General features: G+C 32.6%; 1 protein-coding gene across 2 annotated transcripts in view; it reads left to right on the plus strand.

The window, feature by feature from the left end:
* Positions 1–7,500, plus strand: part of LOC135222807 (neural-cadherin-like) — a 144,701-nt gene that overhangs the window by 116,993 nt on the left and 20,208 nt on the right. The window lies entirely within an intron of this gene.

The following is a 7,500-nucleotide window of genomic DNA, read 5'->3' on the forward strand; positions in this document are numbered from 1 at the left end:
TTTTCTGATAAAAATATTTACTAAGTTCAATAAGTATTCCTCTTTTCCCTTAAAATTTCTATTTGCTTACATTTATATAAGTTAGATTCTTTAATCTGGCCCTGACAACAGCATTTGAAAAGAATACAGGTAGAACATGGCTTTAGAAGAATGAGTAACGTTGTTAAGATGAGATGGAAGGACAATGAAGTAGTAATACGAAGAAGAAACAGAAAAGAATGGGCAACAATCCCCGGTTCCTTTGAGTCTGGGACCATCTAAGACCAAATAGCCACTAAAATCCCATCCTCGTCGAGTCACCCACGTGGGCGGAACGTTCCATTTTAAGCAAATGCACGATAAATATTCGAACCGCGCCAAAAAGTGCTAAAAAATGTGAACGATGCACTTTCCATTTGAATAGTAACTTCGTCCATAAAACCCATCGACGACTGACGGAAATATCGAATAAAGAAAGAAACTCTTGAGCTCGGAAGATATAATAAATCTTGGCCCTTTTCTATAAGAGGCAGACGGCGATATCCCGCAACGCTTCATTTGGCAGCATCCTCTTCTCCTTTTTTTACCTGAATAATTCTTTCAAATTTCAAATTCCTCATATTTTTTTAAAGACATTTTCATTCCAAAGTTATACCGACTATTATCGCATATGACTGCTGAATAGTTTCGGCTTCCTCTCCCACGGAATCTGAGTCGTCTTTTAATGGAAGAAAATATCCTTCGTCTGTCTGCCTTGGAGTGAAGAGTTGCCGCCGCAGCCGATGGATAAATGAAATATGTACCGTCTTTACCTTAATTTTCATAAATAACGTAAAATGTCGGTGGTAAGGACGCCCTTACAGCTAGCGCACTTTTGTATTCAAGTAAAATACAACTGAAAAGATCATGCATATATTACCCAAGTCACTCGTTTACCCATATTTTGCAAATTATATCACATAAACAAGGGTTTACCTTGCATCACTTGAATGTATATCTTGTTTTAAACAAAAATAACGCTTGAAAAGGCCCAAAATCTGTTTTGTTCTTAAATGTGCCATTACATAAAAATATGCATAAAGAAACATCCAAGCTTCCACTCTATTTAATGCAATAAAATATCCATATCTATATTTAAATTCAAAATCATGACATCCTCCAATAAATAATTCATCTAAGAAGAAACGTCTTATCGCTACTAACTACACATTAAACCATAATGCCTAGACTTTTTATCTGATTCTGACGGCATAGCATACTATACAGAAGATGAATGATCATATCCCCCCTCACTGTGGATATTACAACTTAATTTCGAAAAAAAAAATCAATAAATAAAAAAAAAACACACACACTCATTTAAAGTGACTGAGGCTTCGAAACGCGCGTTGCAAAAAAAAAAAATAAATAAATAAATATAAGAAATAAAATAAAATAAAAATGTCAACATGGCTTACTGCAATATTATCATCACTCATGACTGACCTGGTCCCCTAATAAGCAGATGAAATGCTGTTATTCCCGAAACAAACAGCTTCCGATCGTATGTGTTATGGGCTTTACATTGTTAGTAATCTGTCAGAGTAATACATAATTCATTCACATACGTAACCATTATATATATATATATATATATATATATATATATATATATATATATATATATATATATATATATATATATATATATATATATTATATGAATTATATGCAGTATTTTGTGGAGTCGTGGACGCTACTTATTTCACTCAAATGTACAATGTGTCCAAGAGGCCGTAGGTCAAGTTTTTTCAAGGACTGTCCTAACCCATATGATGGTTGCTAAACAAATATTAGAAATACTGTATATGGCTCTTGAATAAAGTAATAAGTTATTCTAAAAACTAGTAGATCATCAAAAGTATCATAAAAATAGAAATGCATATATAATAATTAATCACAAAGATTCATTCCCCTGTAGGCAGATAATGGTCAACGTGTCCACCAGGATACATTAACTTCGTGTTTATCAACATTACCGCTATTTTCACTCTACTGTACTCAAACGACTCTGACTTGAAGACATTATTAACTGACAAAAGTAAATTTACGGCATGTTCAAGGGCGTGAAGGCAAATTTACTATAACCTACCTAGACAATCACAATCACACACTCATCAACCATTTATTTGTTAATATTTTCGTGAGGGTGCAATCATGCCGTGGGCACCTAACTATAGGCTATACGTAAACATTGGGTAAAAACTTACCATATCTACATACTGTAAAAGGAAAATACAGAACGTATGTGGGTAAAAAGAATATATATGTTGATAAGTTATCCTAAAAAGTCTTGGGTGAGGTCGCTGAAAATCTTGAGCTTATTTTTATTTTCACATTTTTTCTTTTATTTCCAACATTTTGATGTTCAAAAATGGGAGGTGCGTTCTTTCTAGCTCAGAGCATCTTCAACGCCAAAAATACACTATATATTTGTGCGCATATATTATAAATAATAACATTACACACACATATATGCTCTATAATATGTATATACATACTACAGATAATTAATAAATATATAATATATTATATATATATATAATATATATATTCTATATATTGATATATATATAATATATACGGTAAAAAATAAATATAATACTATAATATATATATATAATACTATTACTAATATATATATACGTATATATATATATACTATATATTATATAATATATAAGTATTATATATTATTAATTATATATATATTTTAAATAAATTTAAAAAAAAAAAAAAATTTATATATATACGTGTATATAGTATATATATCTATATATTATATATATTATTAATATATATTATAATATACATATACTATATATTATTATATATTTATACTAAATAATAATATTATGATATATAGATATATATATATATATATATATAATATTATTATGATATATATATACTATAAATTATATATCTATATATATATTATATTATATATATATATATATATATATATTATATTAGATATATATTAATATTATATATAAAGGGTAGTGTGTGTGTAATGTTATTTATTTATAATATATGCGCGCAAATATATAGTGTATTTTTTGGCGTTGAAGATGCTCTGAGCTAGAAGACGCACCCCATTTTTGAACATCAAAATTTTGGAAAAGAAAAATGTGTATATATATGTATATATATATATATATATATATATATATATATATATATATATATATATAAGTGTGTGTGTGTGTATATATATATACACGCACACAGTGCATTTTTTTATTAACTATTTTTTATGATTTAACTCTACTCTCATTTCCCCATCATCTGTTACATTTGCCCCCGTCAGCGAGTTACTTGCTTTATACCTTAAATAACATGTCTTGATTAACAGAAATTTCGGTTAAAGGACTGACGTGTTAAAACACGTATGGGACTAAGCGCATCCTGTTTGCCGTTACGAGCTGAAGGGTTCCGTCTATGGCAAGTTTCACTCAGAACACATCTCTCCTAAGCTGTCCATATCCTTGTATCTTTTTTTTTTCTACTGCAGAGTAACCATACTCTTATGTAAAGTCATTGTAATTCCTACGAAGGTAAAAGATGTTATCAGGGCACAGAGATTGTTTGTTTGTATGGTGCTTTTACGTTGCATGGAACCAGTGGCTATTCAGCAACGGGACCAACGGCTTTATGTGACTTCCGAACCACGTCGAGAGTGAACTACTATCACCAAAATACACATCTCTCGCTCCTCAATGGAATGGCCGAGAATTGAACCCGCGACCACCGAGGTGGGACGCCAACACCATACCAACCACGCCACTGAGGTGCTTGGGGCAAAGAGATTAAATCTATTAAGATTCAAAAGGAAATAATAAAAAAAAAGTGTTGTAAGAGTAACTGAGTTGGTGAAGAGGTATGGGGCAGCCAAACACAATTTCTACGGGAATAAAATCTGTTACAAAACAGTTAGCTGGTGATAGTGTTTCTGAGGCACTATTAAGCCAAGACTAATTAAATGTTGATCTCTGGAAAACCACCCCTGAAACGAATGCTTCTACAGGTGGCACTCATCAAGTTAAAAGCCACTTATGGATGATTTAAGCAATTCAAGAGAAGAAGTGGAATATACAGTGTTGTGAACATGGGGAGGCTGTCGGTTATGATCCAGATCCTGCTGTGAAGTACACAAGAGTTCAATTATCATGTAATTGCTAAGGCTTTTGTTCCCATCAAGTGCTTGATTGAGAAGAGGAAGGCCTGTTTTGGAAGGAAATGTCAAACTGGGAATATATAATTGCCAGGACACAAGCCAATGAAGGGCAAGCTAAGTTTTGCTATGTGGGAATGCAATGGGGACCTACAACGGAAACTTTTGCTGGTCTACCACTCAAAAATCCTGGGATTTTTTAAGAAAACTATTGTAATAAAAAATAAATTAAATTTGATGGAGAGGACTAACATTAAGCCTTGGCAACCAGGTAATTTCTTTATTGAGTGGGTGCCATCAAGAAATACCTCAAAGAGAAACAACTGCCTCTGAGTGTCTTTCTAGTGCTAGTCAATACTTAGCTTGGAGGCTGAACTGCAGCAGATGGTTAACTTTATATGGGAGAGGTTCTTTCACCTAAGGAAGAGTATACCTGAGTTCGACAGTGATATGTATGTAAGGTCGGAATATGTAACAATTTATACCTCACTTGTTGGCCAAGAAGACTAGAGTGCCTGAACTTGTATGGCTTAGAAACACGACGATTGCGAGGACAACTTATAGAAACATTTAAAATACTGAAAGGCTTAACCAAAGTAGACAGTAACCTATTTACATTATACGAAAACCTGACAAGTAATAATGGTTGGAAGCTAGAACTGAAGAGATACAACACATCCCATTGTGGGAACTTCTTTACATACAAGATATGTGAGACATGGAATAAACTGCCACCAGAAGTTGTAAACAGCAACACTGGGGAAGAGTTTAAAAGAAAGCTAGGCAAAATCATTAGGACACTGAATGCACAGTAAAACTTGCTCCTACAGATTAGTGAGCACACGATGTCGCCTAGGATAGGCTAACTAGTCTTTGAGACATCCTAATCCTTGTAACTCCTTGTAACTCTTGATTTCTCTTCTGTCCGCTGGTTCGAATCCACGAGAGGACGAAAATATCATCAACAAAAAAATTTCCCATATATTAACTCAGAGGTAGTGAATTGAATACTAAATGACATTTGTAGCTTAATGCGTGTATATGAATCACAGTGATGTAATAAAAATTCAAAATATGGCTATGTGCGGCAAGGTACTGTTTACCTTTGTTTAACAGGAGAGGGGGTTCGATATTGATTCTAATTATAAATACCTGAGTTCGACAGTGATTTGTAAGGTCGGAATCGGTATCAACTTATATCTCACTTGTTGGCAGTGTCGGTAATGTCACTGAAGTCCTGATTTCTCCTCTGTCCGCTGGTTCGAATCCACGTGAGGGCGAAATTATCATCAACTAAAAAATTCCCCTTCAGTTACGAGTATATATGAAAATATATTAATTCCGAGGTAGAGCGAATTGGATGTTAAAGGACATTTTTGTAGCTTAATGCATGTATATGAATCACGATGATGTGATAAACAAATCATATATATATATAATATATATATATATATATATATATATATATATATATATATATATATATATATATATATATATATATATAATCTACGAGTCACTTGTTACCAGATGCATATGTAATTGTAATGACCATAATGTCCTATTAGCTTATCGAATTCGTCACACAAAATTTTTGCATATGCTTGTCATCAAAACGCCTGAGATCGAAATACAAGAATGCGAAGCAATTCTGAGGTTGGTGGTAGGCTTTGAACCCGCATCCTGAGCATCTCGTGGTCAGTTGGCAATGCTCACTCTGATACTCAGGACGTATTTCGAATCTTGTAAAGGACTTCAGAATTGCTTCACATTCTTGCATTTCAATCTCAAGTTTTAAAGTGACAAGTGTATTTAAAAAATGTGAAGAATTGAAAAGTTAAGATGGCATTGTGGCTATTACAATTATATATATACTATATATATAATATATTATATATTATAGTATATATATATATTATATATATATATATGTATGTAGTATGTATGTATGTAGTATGTATATTATTTTATACTATAATATATATATATATATATATTATATACCTATATATATATATATATATATATAATTCTCATTTTTGTTTCTCTCCTTAATTTACTTCACTAAATGAAACATTTTTGCTTCCTGGTATTTAGATTTTCTTAATAAATTCCTTGGATGACGCATCGTTTTTTTTATTCGCCCTCTTTCACGCCACCGCGTGCCACCTTCTGTCTTCCAGCTGATTTTGTAACATTCTCCTCTTTTCGTTGTCTAACCTTCAAATTTCATCAAGTTATGACTTAAAGCACTTTACCTTAATATTTCCATCTGTACATATCTCGTATTCGTCTTGTACTCCTTCCGTTTCACTGAATTTAGCCCAACACGTTTTCATTCACCTTCCTACATGCCCCTCCCCTGGGCGGATACAAAGCCTGGGGATTCCATAGTTTTTAGAATAAAAATTGAAATTGCGGGATGATGTCTAGAATTATGTCCTTGGATGGTAGATTGGTTGATAGATAATGAGACAGCGATCAAGTTAATTTCGGAATGCACGTTGAAATGCTTGTGTGAAGACCATGTAAAAGGGGCAATCAAAAGGTTATGAAAGGATAAAGTATGGAAAAGGTCGGAAGTTTTATTATCACTTCATAACTGCCTCGAGAGTAATGCAGAATTAATGTTACAGAGAAATACACGTATGAAAATACTAAAGATAGAGAAAACATAGTTCGTCATCAACCTGATAAAGGGAAATAGAGAGAGATATTTCTATAATGACAAAATACAAATGCTCAGAAAAACTGTAATACTACACTTAATTTCATTTAGCTAACGGCGTAAATTTTCCCGTTCCTACAGCATATGCATTCTAAGAATTTGTTTTTGTATCTGGTAATTGTCACTTCATATTCTTATTGTATTATTTTCACTTATTTGTTCTCATATACTTTCAAATTGTGTTTAAAACACTTTCGTTGAACGATTGGAGTGTTTGAATTTCTCTATCGACAGCTTATAACCACACCATTGTCTCAATTCTCGGCTTGAAAATCTTCCAATCGGTGGTGTCGCCGAAAGCAATCTAACTTTGCAACGGGACGAATTCAATACTTGGGAGAAGTCGAAGCCCCACCTGGGATGTCAGGCATTCTCGGTTTTGTTATACATCGTTTTTTAGGGCTGATTAATTCTTTTAGAATATCCTGATGTCGAAATTCAACAACTCTATGTGGCCCCATTTCTCGGAGTTTTCTATCAAGAGAAATTTGTAAATGCATAAAAGTTTTTTTTTAAAAGATATGAGTAACATTTCATCAAGAAAATTTTTTAGGCACCAAAGTAACTTGTTATTACA

This window comes from Macrobrachium nipponense, chromosome 8 (genome assembly GCF_015104395.2).
Source record: "Macrobrachium nipponense isolate FS-2020 chromosome 8, ASM1510439v2, whole genome shotgun sequence".
In the NCBI taxonomy this organism is placed as follows: Eukaryota; Metazoa; Arthropoda; class Malacostraca; order Decapoda; family Palaemonidae; genus Macrobrachium; species Macrobrachium nipponense.